At 48.0% G+C, this 15843-nt stretch overlaps 19 non-coding genes across 19 annotated transcripts; 4 read left to right on the top strand and 15 right to left on the bottom strand.

Moving 5' to 3' along the window:
- Positions 1-519: 519 nt before the first annotated feature.
- Positions 520-634, bottom strand: LOC130073588 (U5 spliceosomal RNA). The gene has a single exon (XR_008804378.1). It is a non-coding gene; the product is annotated as a U5 spliceosomal RNA (small nuclear RNA).
- Positions 635-1520: 886 nt separating this feature from the next.
- On the bottom strand, positions 1521-1636 carry LOC130099378 (U5 spliceosomal RNA). The gene has a single exon (XR_008808381.1). It is a non-coding gene; the product is annotated as a U5 spliceosomal RNA (small nuclear RNA).
- An 859-nt stretch (positions 1637-2495) lies between these two features.
- LOC130073487 (U5 spliceosomal RNA) lies at positions 2496-2610 on the bottom strand. Its single transcript, XR_008804362.1, has one exon. It is a non-coding gene; the product is annotated as a U5 spliceosomal RNA (small nuclear RNA).
- Positions 2611-3496: 886 nt separating this feature from the next.
- Positions 3497-3611, bottom strand: LOC130073445 (U5 spliceosomal RNA). Its single transcript, XR_008804358.1, has one exon. It is a non-coding gene; the product is annotated as a U5 spliceosomal RNA (small nuclear RNA).
- Positions 3612-4497: 886 nt separating this feature from the next.
- Positions 4498-4612, bottom strand: LOC130073393 (U5 spliceosomal RNA). Its single transcript, XR_008804341.1, has one exon. It is a non-coding gene; the product is annotated as a U5 spliceosomal RNA (small nuclear RNA).
- Positions 4613-5498: 886 nt separating this feature from the next.
- Positions 5499-5614, bottom strand: LOC130097080 (U5 spliceosomal RNA). The gene has a single exon (XR_008808256.1). It is a non-coding gene; the product is annotated as a U5 spliceosomal RNA (small nuclear RNA).
- An 885-nt stretch (positions 5615-6499) lies between these two features.
- On the bottom strand, positions 6500-6614 carry LOC130073338 (U5 spliceosomal RNA). Its single transcript, XR_008804336.1, has one exon. It is a non-coding gene; the product is annotated as a U5 spliceosomal RNA (small nuclear RNA).
- Positions 6615-7500: 886 nt separating this feature from the next.
- LOC130097009 (U5 spliceosomal RNA) lies at positions 7501-7616 on the bottom strand. The gene has a single exon (XR_008808254.1). It is a non-coding gene; the product is annotated as a U5 spliceosomal RNA (small nuclear RNA).
- Positions 7617-8501: 885 nt separating this feature from the next.
- Positions 8502-8616, bottom strand: LOC130073234 (U5 spliceosomal RNA). The gene has a single exon (XR_008804270.1). It is a non-coding gene; the product is annotated as a U5 spliceosomal RNA (small nuclear RNA).
- A 260-nt stretch (positions 8617-8876) lies between these two features.
- Positions 8877-8948, top strand: trnad-guc (transfer RNA aspartic acid (anticodon GUC)). Its single transcript has one exon. It is a non-coding gene; the product is annotated as a tRNA-Asp (tRNA).
- Positions 8949-9498: 550 nt separating this feature from the next.
- On the bottom strand, positions 9499-9613 carry LOC130079589 (U5 spliceosomal RNA). The gene has a single exon (XR_008806476.1). It is a non-coding gene; the product is annotated as a U5 spliceosomal RNA (small nuclear RNA).
- An 886-nt stretch (positions 9614-10499) lies between these two features.
- Positions 10500-10614, bottom strand: LOC130073178 (U5 spliceosomal RNA). The gene has a single exon (XR_008804218.1). It is a non-coding gene; the product is annotated as a U5 spliceosomal RNA (small nuclear RNA).
- A 261-nt stretch (positions 10615-10875) lies between these two features.
- Positions 10876-10947, top strand: trnad-guc (transfer RNA aspartic acid (anticodon GUC)). The gene has a single exon. It is a non-coding gene; the product is annotated as a tRNA-Asp (tRNA).
- A 719-nt stretch (positions 10948-11666) lies between these two features.
- trnad-guc (transfer RNA aspartic acid (anticodon GUC)) lies at positions 11667-11738 on the top strand. The gene has a single exon. It is a non-coding gene; the product is annotated as a tRNA-Asp (tRNA).
- A 554-nt stretch (positions 11739-12292) lies between these two features.
- On the bottom strand, positions 12293-12407 carry LOC130073128 (U5 spliceosomal RNA). The gene has a single exon (XR_008804216.1). It is a non-coding gene; the product is annotated as a U5 spliceosomal RNA (small nuclear RNA).
- A 471-nt stretch (positions 12408-12878) lies between these two features.
- LOC130073067 (U5 spliceosomal RNA) lies at positions 12879-12993 on the bottom strand. Its single transcript, XR_008804206.1, has one exon. It is a non-coding gene; the product is annotated as a U5 spliceosomal RNA (small nuclear RNA).
- A 260-nt stretch (positions 12994-13253) lies between these two features.
- Positions 13254-13325, top strand: trnad-guc (transfer RNA aspartic acid (anticodon GUC)). The gene has a single exon. It is a non-coding gene; the product is annotated as a tRNA-Asp (tRNA).
- A 554-nt stretch (positions 13326-13879) lies between these two features.
- On the bottom strand, positions 13880-13994 carry LOC130073027 (U5 spliceosomal RNA). Its single transcript, XR_008804204.1, has one exon. It is a non-coding gene; the product is annotated as a U5 spliceosomal RNA (small nuclear RNA).
- An 886-nt stretch (positions 13995-14880) lies between these two features.
- On the bottom strand, positions 14881-14995 carry LOC130072978 (U5 spliceosomal RNA). The gene has a single exon (XR_008804201.1). It is a non-coding gene; the product is annotated as a U5 spliceosomal RNA (small nuclear RNA).
- Positions 14996-15843: the final 848 nt, after the last annotated feature.

The raw sequence follows: 15843 nt of genomic DNA, 5'->3' as shown, positions 1-15843 counted from the left end.
GCTCAAGCTCTGCCGTTGAAACTGCTGATAAAGCCAACCTGCCGTTCAAGACTCACCTGAGGGTGGTTAGCTAATTCCATTTGAAAGATTTTACCTTCAAGAAAGCGCTTGCAATGGGTTTGTAAAAGGTTGTTTTATGCATGTTTGGCCTGAGTTTTTGTGGCATTTCCACTGTTGCATTTCCAGTCTGACCAGCAGGGGCCTTCCGAATGCGTCACCAGTGTGGCCTTCCGAATGCGTCAAAACAGTTAATCAATTTGCAAAGCAATCAGTTGAAAGCTTTGAAAGGCTTTGTTGCTCCCACCACTACCCTTTTGTGATTGGTAAACCTTACAATCATGCTGCTGACCCAAGATTTGAAGTTGTGAACTGGGAAAGTGGTGATGGTTTGACGACCACCCAGCTCCAGACATGGACAAAACGGCCGAACCGTTGGGCCACTCTCGAACGCTGGCCCAACCTGCTGCAGTTCTGCGGAGCAAGCCGCCAAAAGTCCTCTGTTTTTGAACAAACGCATGTAGCTCTGCTGTGAGCAGAGCATCCAAAAATACCAGTAACTCGCAAATGTTCCCCTCCACGGAAATCTTTAGTAAAAGGCGAAAGATTTATGCGTGAATGAAGAGAAACTCGAGCTGTAACCATGAGACGTTGGGACAATGTGCTACCACACACATGCCACCATGCTCAGCAAGGGTAATGTCTGGTGCACGCTCCTCCCACCCAGCTTTTTGTCTTTTTTGTTAAAACAATAATACAGCCATTTCCATTAGAGGAAGGAGCAAATGTAATAAGAATCTGCCCCATCACCAGATGACCGCATGTCCAGTATTCTTGACTTCTCAACGGTTGAGCATACGGTGCCGTACCGCTCAGGGACACTGCTGTAACCACCAGTCCTCGTTAGTATAGTGGACAGTATCTCCGCCTGTCACGCGGAAGACCGGGGTTCGGTTCCCCGACGGGGAGGCTTCTTCTTTATCACGGCCAGACACCTTGTATGAGCTCAAGCTCTGCCGTTGAAACTGCTGATAAAGCCAACCTGCCGTTCAAGACTCACCTGAGGGTGGTTAGCTAATTCCATTTGAAAGATTTTACCTTCAAGAAAGCGCTTGCAATGGGTTTGTAAAAGGTTGTTTTATGCATGTTTGGCCTGAGTTTTTGTGGCATTTCCACTGTTGCATTTCCAGTCTGACCAGCAGGGGCCTTCCGAATGCGTCACCAGTGTGGCCTTCCGAATGCGTCAAAACAGTTAATCAATTTGCAAAGCAATCAGTTGAAAGCTTTGAAAGGCTTTGTTGCTCCCACCACTACCCTTTTGTGATTGGTAAACCTTACAATCATGCTGCTGACCCAAGATTTGAAGTTGTGAACTGGGAAAGTGGTGATGGTTTGACGACCACCCAGCTCCAGACATGGACAAAACGGCCGAACCGTTGGGCCACTCTCGAACGCTGGCCCAACCTGCTGCAGTTCTGCGGAGCAAGCCGCCAAAAGTCCTCTGTTTTTGAACAAACGCATGTAGCTCTGCTGTGAGCAGAGCATCCAAAAATACCAGTAACTCACAAATGTTCCCCTCCACGGAAATCTTTAGTAAAAGGCGAAAGATTTATGCGTGAATGAAGAGAAACTCGAGCTGTAACCATGAGACGTTGGGACAATGTGCTACCACACACATGCCACCATGCTCAGCAAGGGTAATGTCTGGTGCACGCTCCTCCCACCCAGCTTTTTGTCTTTTTTGTTAAAACAATAATACAGCCATTTCCATTAGAGGAAGGAGCAAATGTAATAAGAATCTGCCCCATCACCAGATGACCGCATGTCCAGTATTCTTGACTTCTCAACGGTTGAGCATACGGTGCCGTACCGCTCAGGGACACTGCAGTAACCACCAGTCCTCGTTAGTATAGTGGACAGTATCTCCGCCTGTCACGCGGAAGACCGGGGTTCGATTCCCCGACGGGGAGGCTTCTTCTTTATCACGGCCAGACACCTTGTATGAGCTCAAGCTCTGCCGTTGAAACTGCTGATAAAGCCAACCTGCCGTTCAAGACTCACCTGAGGGTGGTTAGCTAATTCCATTTGAAAGATTTTACCTTCAAGAAAGCGCTTGCAATGGGTTTGTAAAAGGTTGTTTTATGCATGTTTGGCCTGAGTTTTTGTGGCATTTCCACTGTTGCATTTCCAGTCTGACCAGTGTGGCCTTCCGAATCCGTCAAAACAGTTAATCAATTTGCAAAGCAATCAGTTGAAAGCTTTGAAAGGCTTTGTTGCTCCCACCACTACCCTTTTGTGATTGCTAAACCTTACAATCATGCTGCTGACCCAAGATTTGAAGTTGTGAACTGGGAAAGTGGTGATGGTTTGACGACCACCCAGCTCCAGACATGGACAAAACGGCCGAACCGTTGGGCCACTCTCGAACGCTGGCCCAAGCTGCTGCAGTTCTGCGGAGCAAGCCGCCAAAAGTCCTCTGTTTTTGAACAAACGCATGTAGCTCTGCTGTGAGCAGAGCATCCAAAAATACCAGTAACTCGCAAATGTTCCCCTCCACGGAAATCTTTAGTAAAAGGCGAAAGATTTATGCGTGAATGAAGAGAAACTCGAGCTGTAACCATGAGACGTTGGGACAATGTGCTACCACACACATGCCACCATGCTCAGCAAGGGTAATGTCTGGTGCACGCTCCTCCCACCCAGCTTTTTGTCTTTTTTGTTAAAACAATAATACAGCCATTTCCATTAGAGGAAGGAGCAAATGTAATAAGAATCTGCCCCATCACCAGATGACCGCATGTCCAGTATTCTTGACTTCTCAACGGTTGAGCATACGGTGCCGTACCGCTCAGGGACACTGCTGTAACCACCAGTCCTCGTTAGTATAGTGGACAGTATCTCCGCCTGTCACGCGGAAGACCGGGGTTCGGTTCCCCGACGGGGAGGCTTCTTCTTTATCACGGCCAGACACCTTGTATGAGCTCAAGCTCTGCCGTTGAAACTGCTGATAAAGCCAACCTGCCGTTCAAGACTCACCTGAGGGTGGTTAGCTAATTCCATTTGAAAGATTTTACCTTCAAGAAAGCGCTTGCAATGGGTTTGTAAAAGGTTGTTTTATGCATGTTTGGCCTGAGTTTTTGTGGCATTTCCACTGTTGCATTTCCAGTCTGACCAGCAGGGGCCTTCCGAATGCGTCACCAGTGTGGCCTTCCGAATGCGTCAAAACAGTTAATCAATTTGCAAAGCAATCAGTTGAAAGCTTTGAAAGGCTTTGTTGCTCCCACCACTACCCTTTTGTGATTGGTAAACCTTACAATCATGCTGCTGACCCAAGATTTGAAGTTGTGAACTGGGAAAGTGGTGATGGTTTGACGACCACCCAGCTCCAGACATGGACAAAACGGCCGAACCGTTGGGCCACTCTCGAACGCTGGCCCAACCTGCTGCAGTTCTGCGGAGCAAGCCGCCAAAAGTCCTCTGTTTTTGAACAAACGCATGTAGCTCTGCTGTGAGCAGAGCATCCAAAAATACCAGTAACTCGCAAATGTTCCCCTCCACGGAAATCTTTAGTAAAAGGCGAAAGATTTATGCGTGAATGAAGAGAAACTCGAGCTGTAACCATGAGACGTTGGGACAATGTGCTACCACACACATGCCACCATGCTCAGCAAGGGTAATGTCTGGTGCACGCTCCTCCCACCCAGCTTTTTGTCTTTTTTGTTAAAACAATAATACAGCCATTTCCATTAGAGGAAGGAGCAAATGTAATAAGAATCTGCCCCATCACCAGATGACCGCATGTCCAGTATTCTTGACTTCTCAACGGTTGAGCATACGGTGCCGTACCGCTCAGGGACACTGCAGTAACCACCAGTCCTCGTTAGTATAGTGGACAGTATCTCCGCCTGTCACGCGGAAGACCGGGGTTCGATTCCCCGACGGGGAGGCTTCTTCTTTATCACGGCCAGACACCTTGTATGAGCTCAAGCTCTGCCGTTGAAACTGCTGATAAAGCCAACCTGCCGTTCAAGACTCACCTGAGGGTGGTTAGCTAATTCCATTTGAAAGATTTTACCTTCAAGAAAGCGCTTGCAATGGGTTTGTAAAAGGTTGTTTTATGCATGTTTGGCCTGAGTTTTTGTGGCATTTCCACTGTTGCATTTCCAGTCTGACCAGCAGGGGCCTTCCGAATGCGTCACCAGTGTGGCCTTCCGAATCCGTCAAAACAGTTAATCAATTTGCAAAGCAATCAGTTGAAAGCTTTGAAAGGCTTTGTTGCTCCCACCACTACCCTTTTGTGATTGCTAAACCTTACAATCATGCTGCTGACCCAAGATTTGAAGTTGTGAACTGGGAAAGTGGTGATGGTTTGACGACCACCCAGCTCCAGACATGGACAAAACGGCCGAACCGTTGGGCCACTCTCGAACGCTGGCCCAACCTGCTGCAGTTCTGCGGAGCAAGCCGCCAAAAGTCCTCTGTTTTTGAACAAACGCATGTAGCTCTGCTGTGAGCAGAGCATCCAAAAATACCAGTAACTCGCAAATGTTCCCCTCCACGGAAATCTTTAGTAAAAGGCGAAAGATTTATGCGTGAATGAAGAGAAACTCGAGCTGTAACCATGAGACGTTGGGACAATGTGCTACCACACACATGCCACCATGCTCAGCAAGGGTAATGTCTGGTGCACGCTCCTCCCACCCAGCTTTTTGTCTTTTTTGTTAAAACAATAATACAGCCATTTCCATTAGAGGAAGGAGCAAATGTAATAAGAATCTGCCCCATCACCAGATGACCGCATGTCCAGTATTCTTGACTTCTCAACGGTTGAGCATACGGTGCCGTACCGCTCAGGGACACTGCAGTAACCACCAGTCCTCGTTAGTATAGTGGACAGTATCTCCGCCTGTCACGCGTAAGACCGGGGTTCGATTCCCCGACGGGGAGGCTTCTTCTTTATCACGGCCAGACACCTTGTATGAGCTCAAGCTCTGCCGTTGAAACTGCTGATAAAGCCAACCTGCCGTTCAAGACTCACCTGAGGGTGGTTAGCTAATTCCATTTGAAAGATTTTACCTTCAAGAAAGCGCTTGCAATGGGTTTGTAAAAGGTTGTTTTATGCATGTTTGGCCTGAGTTTTTGTGGCATTTCCACTGTTGCATTTCCAGTCTGACCAGCAGGGGCCTTCCGAATGCGTCACCAGTGTGGCCTTCCGAATGCGTCAAAACAGTTAATCAATTTGCAAAGCAATCAGTTGAAAGCTTTGAAAGGCTTTGTTGCTCCCACCACTACCCTTTTGTGATTGGTAAACCTTACAATCATGCTGCTGACCCAAGATTTGAAGTTGTGAACTGGGAAAGTGGTGATGGTTTGACGACCACCCAGCTCCAGACATGGACAAAACGGCCGAACCGTTGGGCCACTCTCGAACGCTGGCCCAACCTGCTGCAGTTCTGCGGAGCAAGCCGCCAAAAGTCCTCTGTTTTTGAACAAACGCATGTAGCTCTGCTGTGAGCAGAGCATCCAAAAATACCAGTAACTCGCAAATGTTCCCCTCCACGGAAATCTTTAGTAAAAGGCGAAAGATTTATGCGTGAATGAAGAGAAACTCGAGCTTTAACCATGAGACGTTGGGACAATGTGCTACCACACACATGCCACCATGCTCAGCAAGGGTAATGTCTGGTGCACGCTCCTCCCACCCAGCTTTTTGTCTTTTTTGTTAAAACAATAATACAGCCATTTCCATTAGAGGAAGGAGCAAATGTAATAAGAATCTGCCCCATCACCAGATGACCGCATGTCCAGTATTCTTGACTTCTCAACGGTTGAGCATACGGTGCCGTACCGCTCAGGGACACTGCAGTAACCACCAGTCCTCGTTAGTATAGTGGACAGTATCTCCGCCTGTCACGCGGAAGACCGGGGTTCGATTCCCCGACGGGGAGGCTTCTTCTTTATCACGGCCAGACACCTTGTATGAGCTCAAGCTCTGCCGTTGAAACTGCTGATAAAGCCAACCTGCCGTTCAAGACTCACCTGAGGGTGGTTAGCTAATTCCATTTGAAAGATTTTACCTTCAAGAAAGCGCTTGCAATGGGTTTGTAAAAGGTTGTTTTATGCATGTTTGGCCTGAGTTTTTGTGGCATTTCCACTGTTGCATTTCCAGTCTGACCAGCAGGGGCCTTCCGAATGCGTCACCAGTGTGGCCTTCCGAATGCGTCAAAACAGTTAATCAATTTGCAAAGCAATCAGTTAAAAGCTTTAAAAGGCTTTGTTGCTCCCACCACTACCCTTTTGTGATTGGTAAACCTTACAATCATGCTGCTGACCCAAGATTTGAAGTTGTGAACTGGGAAAGTGGTGATGGTTTGACGACCACCCAGCTCCAGACATGGACAAAACGGCCGAACCGTTGGGCCACTCTCGAACGCTGGCCCAACCTGCTGCAGTTCTGCGGAGCAAGCCGCCAAAAGTCCTCTGTTTTTGAACAAACGCATGTAGCTCTGCTGTGAGCAGAGCATCCAAAAATACCAGTAACTCGCAAATGTTCCCCTCCACGGAAATCTTTAGTAAAAGGCGAAAGATTTATGCGTGAATGAAGAGAAACTCGAGCTGTAACCATGAGACGTTGGGACAATGTGCTACCACACATGTGCCACCATGCTCAGCAAGGGTAATGTCTGGTGCACGCTCCTCCCACCCAGCTTTTTGTCTTTTTTGTTAAAACAATAATACAGCCATTTCCATTAGAGGAAGGAGCAAATGTAATAAGAATCTGCCCCATCACCAGATGACCGCATGTCCAGTATTCTTGACTTCTCAACGGTTGAGCATACGGTGCCGTACCGCTCAGGGACACTGCAGTAACCACCAGTCCTCGTTAGTATAGTGGACAGTATCTCCGCCTGTCACGCGGAAGACCGGGGTTCGATTCCCCGACGGGGAGGCTTCTTCTTTATCACGGCCAGACACCTTGTATGAGCTCAAGCTCTGCCGTTGAAACTGCTGATAAAGCCAACCTGCCGTTCAAGACTCACCTGAGGGTGGTTAGCTAATTCCATTTGAAAGATTTTACCTTCAAGAAAGCGCTTGCAATGGGTTTGTAAAAGGTTGTTTTATGCATGTTTGGCCTGAGTTTTTGTGGCATTTCCACTGTTGCATTTCCAGTCTGACCAGCAGGGGCCTTCCGAATGCGTCACCAGTGTGGCCTTCCGAATGCGTCAAAACAGTTAATCAATTTGCAAAGCAATCAGTTGAAAGCTTTGAAAGGCTTTGTTGCTCCCACCACTACCCTTTTGTGATTGGTAAACCTTACAATCATGCTGCTGACCCAAGATTTGAAGTTGTGAACTGGGAAAGTGGTGATGGTTTGACGACCACCCAGCTCCAGACATGGACAAAACGGCCGAACCGTTGGGCCACTCTCGAACGCTGGCCCAACCTGCTGCAGTTCTGCGGAGCAAGCCGCCAAAAGTCCTCTGTTTTTGAACAAACGCATGTAGCTCTGCTGTGAGCAGAGCATCCAAAAATACCAGTAACTCGCAAATGTTCCCCTCCACGGAAATCTTTAGTAAAAGGCGAAAGATTTATGCGTGAATGAAGAGAAACTCGAGCTTTAACCATGAGACGTTGGGACAATGTGCTACCACACACATGCCACCATGCTCAGCAAGGGTAATGTCTGGTGCACGCTCCTCCCACCCAGCTTTTTGTCTTTTTTGTTAAAACAATAATACAGCCATTTCCATTAGAGGAAGGAGCAAATGTAATAAGAATCTGCCCCATCACCAGATGACCGCATGTCCAGTATTCTTGACTTCTCAACGGTTGAGCATACGGTGCCGTACCGCTCAGGGACACTGCAGTAACCACCAGTCCTCGTTAGTATAGTGGACAGTATCTCCGCCTGTCACGCGGAAGACCGGGGTTCGATTCCCCGACGGGGAGGCTTCTTCTTTATCACGGCCAGACACCTTGTATGAGCTCAAGCTCTGCCGTTGAAACTGCTGATAAAGCCAACCTGCCGTTCAAGACTCACCTGAGGGTGGTTAGCTAATTCCATTTGAAAGATTTTACCTTCAAGAAAGCGCTTGCAATGGGTTTGTAAAAGGTTGTTTTATGCATGTTTGGCCTGAGTTTTTGTGGCATTTCCACTGTTGCATTTCCAGTCTGACCAGCAGGGGCCTTCCGAATGCGTCACCAGTGTGGCCTTCCGAATGCGTCAAAACAGTTAATCAATTTGCAAAGCAATCAGTTAAAAGCTTTAAAAGGCTTTGTTGCTCCCACCACTACCCTTTTGTGATTGGTAAACCTTACAATCATGCTGCTGACCCAAGATTTGAAGTTGTGAACTGGGAAAGTGGTGATGGTTTGACGACCACCCAGCTCCAGACATGGACAAAACGGCCGAACCGTTGGGCCACTCTCGAACGCTGGCCCAACCTGCTGCAGTTCTGCGGAGCAAGCCGCCAAAAGTCCTCTGTTTTTGAACAAACGCATGTAGCTCTGCTGTGAGCAGAGCATCCAAAAATACCAGTAACTCGCAAATGTTCCCCTCCACGGAAATCTTTAGTAAAAGGCGAAAGATTTATGCGTGAATGAAGAGAAACTCGAGCTGTAACCATGAGACGTTGGGACAATGTGCTACCACACACATGCCACCATGCTCAGCAAGGGTAATGTCTGGTGCACGCTCCTCCCACCCAGCTTTTTGTCTTTTTTGTTAAAACAATAATACAGCCATTTCCATTAGAGGAAGGAGCAAATGTAATAAGAATCTGCCCCATCACCAGATGACCGCATGTCCAGTATTCTTGACTTCTCAACGGTTGAGCATACGGTGCCGTACCGCTCAGGGACACTGCAGTAACCACCAGTCCTCGTTAGTATAGTGGACAGTATCTCCGCCTGTCACGCGGAAGACCGGGGTTCGATTCCCCGACGGGGAGGCTTCTTCTTTATCACGGCCAGACACCTTGTATGAGCTCAAGCTCTGCCGTTGAAACTGCTGATAAAGCCAACCTGCCGTTCAAGACTCACCTGCTAATAGCTAATTCCATTTGAAAGATTTTACCTTCAAGAAAGCGCTTGCAATGGGTTTGTAAAAGGTTGTTTTATGCATGTTTGGCCTGAGTTTTTGTGGCATTTCCACTGTTGCATTTCCAGTCTGACCAGCAGGGGCCTTCCGAATGCGTCACCAGTGTGGCCTTCCGAATGCGTCAAAACAGTTAATCAATTTGCAAAGCAATCAGTTGAAAGCTTTGAAAGGCTTTGTTGCTCCCACCACTACCCTTTTGTGATTGGTAAACCTTACAATCATGCTGCTGACCCAAGATTTGAAGTTGTGAACTGGGAAAGTGGTGATGGTTTGACGACCACCCAGCTCCAGACATGGACAAAACGGCCGAACCGTTGGGCCACTCTCGAACGCTGGCCCAACCTGCTGCAGTTCTGCGGAGCAAGCCGCCAAAAGTCCTCTGTTTTTGAACAAACGCATGTAGCTCTGCTGTGAGCAGAGCATCCAAAAATACCAGTAACTCGCAAATGTTCCCCTCCACGGAAATCTTTAGTAAAAGGCGAATGATTTATGCGTGAATGAACAGAAACTCGAGCTGTAACCATGAGACGTTGGGACAATGTGCTACCACACACATGCCACCATGCTCAGCAAGGGTAATGTCTGGTGCACGCTCCTCCCACCCAGCTTTTTGTCTTTTTTGTTAAAACAATAATACAGCCATTTCCATTAGAGGAAGGAGCAAATGTAATAAGAATCTGCCCCATCACCAGATGACCGCATGTCCAGTATTCTTGACTTCTCAACGGTTGAGCATACGGTGCCGTACCGCTCAGGGACACTGCTGTAACCACCAGTCCTCGTTAGTATAGTGGACAGTATCTCCGCCTGTCACGCGGAAGACAGGGGTTCGGTTCCCCGACGGGGAGGCTTCTTCTTTATCACGGCCAGACACCTTGTATGAGCTCAAGCTCTGCCGTTGAAACTGCTGATAAAGCCAACCTGCCGTTCAAGACTCACCTGAGGGTGGTTAGCTAATTCCATTTGAAAGATTTTACCTTCAAGAAAGCGCTTGCAATGGGTTTGTAAAAGGTTGTTTTATGCATGTTTGGCCTGAGTTTTTGTGGCATTTCCACTGTTGCATTTCCAGTCTGACCAGCAGGGGCCTTCCGAATGCGTCACCAGTGTGGCCTTCCGAATGCGTCAAAACAGTTAATCAATTTGCAAAGCAATCAGTTGAAAGCTTTGAAAGGCTTTGTTGCTCCCACCACTACCCTTTTGTGATTGGTAAACCTTACAATCATGCTGCTGACCCAAGATTTGAAGTTGTGAACTGGGAAAGTGGTGATGGTTTGACGACCACCCAGCTCCAGACATGGACAAAACGGCCGAACCGTTGGGCCACTCTCGAACGCTGGCCCAACCTGCTGCAGTTCTGCGGAGCAAGCTGCCAAAAGTCCTCTGTTTTTGAACAAACGCATGTAGCTCTGCTGTGAGCAGAGCATCCAAAAATACCAGTAACTCGCAAATGTTCCCCTCCACGGAAATCTTTAGTAAAAGGCGAAAGATTTATGCGTGAATGAAGAGAAACTCGAGCTGTAACCATGAGACGTTGGGACAATGTGCTACCACACACATGCCACCATGCTCAGCAAGGGTAATGTCTGGTGCACGCTCCTCCCACCCAGCTTTTTGTCTTTTTTTGTTAAAACAATAATACAGCCATTTCCATTAGAGGAAGGAGCAAATGTAATAAGAATCTGCCCCATCACCAGATGACCGCATGTCCAGTATTCTTGACTTCTCAACGGTTGAGCATACGGTGCCGTACCGCTCAGGGACACTGCAGTAACCACCAGTCCTCGTTAGTATAGTGGACAGTATCTCCGCCTGTCACGCGGAAGACCGGGGTTCGATTCCCCGACGGGGAGGCTTCTTCTTTATCACGGCCAGACACCTTGTATGAGCTCAAGCTCTGCCGTTGAAACTGCTGATAAAGCCAACCTGCCGTTCAAGACTCACCTGAGGGTGGTTAGCTAATTCCATTTGAAAGATTTTACCTTCAAGAAAGCGCTTGCAATGGGTTTGTAAAAGGTTGTTTTATGCATGTTTGGCCTGAGTTTTTGTGGCATTTCCACTGTTGCATTTCCAGTCTGACCAGCAGGGGCCTTCCGAATGCGTCACCAGTGTGGCCTTCCGAATGCGTCAAAACAGTTAATCAATTTGCAAAGCAATCAGTTGAAAGCTTTGAAAGGCTTTGTTGCTCCCACCACTACCCTTTTGTGATTGGTAAACCTTACAATCATGCTGCTGACCCAAGATTTGAAGTTGTGAACTGGGAAAGTGGTGATGGTTTGACGACCACCCAGCTCCAGACATGGACAAAACGGCCGAACCGTTGGGCCACTCTCGAACGCTGGCCCAACCTGCTGCAGTTCTGCGGCGCAAGCCGCCAAAAGTCCTCTGTTTTTGAACAAACGCATGTAGCTCTGCTGTGAGCAGAGCATCCAAAAATACCAGTAACTCGCAAATGTTACAAATCAATAAGAATCTGCCCCATCACCAGATGACCGCATGTCCAGTATTCTTGACTTCTCAACGGTTGAGCATACGGTACCGTACCGCTCAGGGACACTGCAGTAACCACCAGTCCTCGTTAGTATAGTGGACAGTATCTCCGCCTGTCACGCGGAAGACCGGGGTTCGATTCCCCGACGGGGAGGCTTCTTCTTTATCACGGCCAGACACCTTGTATGAGCTCAAGCTCTGCCGTTGAAACTGCTGATAAAGCCAACCTGCCGTTCAAGACTCACCTGAGGGTGGTTAGCTAATTCCATTTGAAAGATTTTACCTTCAAGAAAGCGCTTGCAATGGGTTTGTAAAAGGTTGTTTTATGCATGTTTGGCCTGAGTTTTTGTGGCATTTCCACTGTTGCATTTCCAGTCTGACCAGCAGGGGCCTTCCGAATGCGTCACCAGTGTGGCCTTCCGAATGCGTCAAAACAGTTAATCAATTTGCAAAGCAATCAGTTGAAAGCTTTGAAAGGCTTTGTTGCTCCCACCACTACCCTTTTGTGATTGGTAAACCTTACAATCATGCTGCTGACCCAAGATTTGAAGTTGTGAACTGGGAAAGTGGTGATGGTTTGACGACCACCCAGCTCCAGACATGGACAAAACGGCCGAACCGTTGGGCCACTCTCGAACGCTGGCCCAACCTGCTGCAGTTCTGCGGCGCAAGCCGCCAAAAGTCCTCTGTTTTTGAACAAACGCATGTAGCTCTGCTGTGAGCAGAGCATCCAAAAATACCAGTAACTCGCAAATGTTCCCCTCCACGGAAATCTTTAGTAAAAGGCGAAAGATTTATGCGTGAATGAAGAGAAACTCGAGCTGTAACCATGAGACGTTGGGACAATGTGCTACCACACACATGCCACCATGCTCAGCAAGGGTAATGTCTGATGCACGCTCCTCCCACCCAGCTTTTTGTCTTTTTTGTTAAAACAATAATACAGCCATTTCCATTAGAGGAAGGAGCAAATGTAATAAGAATCTGCCCCATCACCAGATGACCGCATGTCCAGTATTCTTGACTTCTCAACGGTTGAGCATACGGTTAAAAGCTTTAAAAGGCTTTGTTGCTCCCACCACTACCCTTTTGTGATTGGTAAACCTTACAATCATGCTGCTGACCCAAGATTTGAAGTTGTGAACTGGGAAAGTGGTGATGGTTTGACGACCACCCAGCTCCAGACATGGACAAAACGGCCGAACCGTTGGGCCACTCTCGAACGCTGGCCCAACCTGCTGCAGTTCTGCGGAGCAAGCCGCCAAAAGTCCTCTGTTTTTGAACAAACGCATGTAGCTCTGCTGTGAGCAGAGCATCCAAAAATACCAGTAACTCGCAAATGTTCCCCTCCACGGAAATCTTTAGTAAAAGGCGAAAGATTTATGCGTGAATGAAGAGAAACTCGAGCTGTAACCATGAGACGTTGGGACAATGTGCTACCACACACATGCCACCATGCTCAGCAAGGGTAATGTCTGGTGCACGCTCCTCCCACCCAGCTTTTTGTCTTTTTTGTTAAAACAATAATACAGCCATTTCCATTAGAGGAAGGAGCAAATGTAATAAGAATCTGCCCCATCACCAGATGACCGCATGTCCAGTATTCTTGACTTCTCAACGGTTGAGCATACGGTACCGTACCGCTCAGGGACACTGCAGTAACCACCAGTCCTCGTTAGTATAGTGGACAGTATCTCCGCCTGTCACGCGGAAGACCGGGGTTCGATTCCCCGACGGGGAGGCTTCTTCTTTATCACGGCCAGACACCTTGTATGAGCTCAAGCTCTGCCGTTGAAACTGCTGATAAAGCCAACCTGCCGTTCAAGACTCACCTGAGGGTGGTTAGCTAATTCCATTTGAAAGATTTTACCTTCAAGAAAGCGCTTGCAATGGGTTTGTAAAAGGTTGTTTTATGCATGTTTGGCCTGAGTTTTTGTGGCATTTCCACTGTTGCATTTCCAGTCTGACCAGCAGGGGCCTTCCGAATGCGTCACCAGTGTGGCCTTCCGAATGCGTCAAAACAGTTAATCAATTTGCAAAGCAATCAGTTGAAAGCTTTGAAAGGCTTTGTTGCTCCCACCACTACCCTTTTGTGATTGGTAAACCTTACAATCATGCTGCTGACCCAAGATTTGAAGTTGTGAACTGGGAAAGTGGTGATGGTTTGACGACCACCCAGCTCCAGACATGGACAAAACGGCCGAACCGTTGGGCCACTCTCGAACGCTGGCCCAACCTGCTGCAGTTCTGCGGAGCAAGCCGCCAAAAGTCCTCTGTTTTTGAACAAACGCATGTAGCTCTGCTGTGAGCAGAGCATCCAAAAATACCAGTAACTCGCAAATGTTCCCCTCCACGGAAATCTTTAGTAAAAGGCGAAAGATTTATGCGTGAATGAAGAGAAACTCGAGCTGTAACCATGAGACGTTGGGACAATGTGCTACCACACACATGCCACCATGCTCAGCAAGGGTAATGTCTGGTGCACGCTCCTCCCACCCAGCTTTTTGTCTTTTTTGTTAAAACAATAATACAGCCATTTCCATTAGAGGAAGGAGCAAATGTAATAAGAATCTGCCCCATCACCAGATGACCGCATGTCCAGTATTCTTGACTTCTCAACGGTTGAGCATACGGTGCCGTACCGCTCAGGGACACTGCTGTAACCACCAGTCCTCGTTAGTATAGTGGACAGTATCTCCGCCTGTCACGCGGAAGACCGGGGTTCGGTTCCCCGACGGGGAGGCTTCTTCTTTATCACGGCCAGACACCTTGTATGAGCTCAAGCTCTGCCGTTGAAACTGCTGATAAAGCCAACCTGCCGTTCAAGACTCACCTGAGGGTGGTTAGCTAATTCCATTTGAAAGATTTTACCTTCAAGAAAGCGCTTGCAATGGGTTTGTAAAAGGTTGTTTTATGCATGTTTGGCCTGAGTTTTTGTGGCATTTCCACTGTTGCATTTCCAGTCTGACCAGCAGGGGCCTTCCGAATGCGTCACCAGTGTGGCCTTCCGAATGCGTCAAAACAGTTAATCAATTTGCAAAGCAATCAGTTGAAAGCTTTGAAAGGCTTTGTTGCTCCCACCACTACCCTTTTGTGATTGGTAAACCTTACAATCATGCTGCTGACCCAAGATTTGAAGTTGTGAACTGGGAAAGTGGTGATGGTTTGACGACCACCCAGCTCCAGACATGGACAAAACGGCCGAACCGTTGGGCCACTCTCGAACGCTGGCCCAACCTGTTGCAGTTCTGCGGAGCAAGCCGCCAAAAGTCCTCTGTTTTTGAACAAACGCATGTAGCTCTGCTGTGAGCAGAGCATCCAAAAATACCAGTAACTCGCAAATGTTCCCCTCCACGGAAATCTTTAGTAAAAGGCGAAAGATTTATGCGTGAATGAAGAGAAACTCGAGCTGTAACCATGAGACGTTGGGACAATGTGCTACCACACACATGCCACCATGCTCAGCAAGGGTAATGTCTGGTGCACGCTCCTCCCACCCAGCTTTTTGTCTTTTTTGTTAAAACAATAATACAGCCATTTCCATTAGAGGAAGGAGCAAATGTAATAAGAATCTGCCCCATCACCAGATGACCGCATGTCCAGTATTCTTGACTTCTCAACGGTTGAGCATACGGTGCCGTACCGCTCAGGGACACTGCATTAACCACCAGTCCTCGTTAGTATAGTGGACAGTATCTACGCCTGTCACGCGGAAGACCGGGGTTCGATTCCCCGATGGGGAGGCTTCTTCTTTATCACGGCCAGACACCTTGTATGAGCTCAAGCTCTGCCGTTGAAACTGCTGATAAAGCCAACCTGCCGTTCAAGACTCACCTGAGGGTGGTTAGCTAATTCCATTTGAAAGATTTTACCTTCAAGAAAGCGCTTGCAATGGGTTTGTAAAAGGTTGTTTTATGCATGTTTGGCCTGAGTTTTTGTGGCATTTCCACTGTTGCATTTCCAGTCTGACCAGCAGGGGCCTTCCGAATGCGTCACCAGTGTGGCCTTCCGAATGCGTCAAAACAGTTAATCAATTTGCAAAGCAATCAGTTGAAAGCTTTGAAAGGCTTTGTTGCTCCCACCACTACCCTTTTGTGATTGGTAAACCTTACAATCATGCTGCTGACCCAAGATTTGAAGTTGTGAACTGGGAAAGTGGTGATGGTTTGACGACCACCCAGCTCCAGACATGGACAAAACGGCCGAACCGTTGGGCCACTCTCGAACGCTGGCCCAACCTGCTGCAGTTCTGCGGAGCA

Source organism: Rhinichthys klamathensis, unplaced genomic scaffold, assembly GCF_029890125.1.
Source record: "Rhinichthys klamathensis goyatoka isolate OS25496 unplaced genomic scaffold, OSU_Roscu_1.1 h1tg000001l_1, whole genome shotgun sequence".
Classification (NCBI taxonomy): domain Eukaryota; kingdom Metazoa; phylum Chordata; class Actinopteri; order Cypriniformes; family Leuciscidae; genus Rhinichthys; species Rhinichthys klamathensis.
This window is presented reverse-complemented; position numbering and strand designations above follow the sequence as displayed.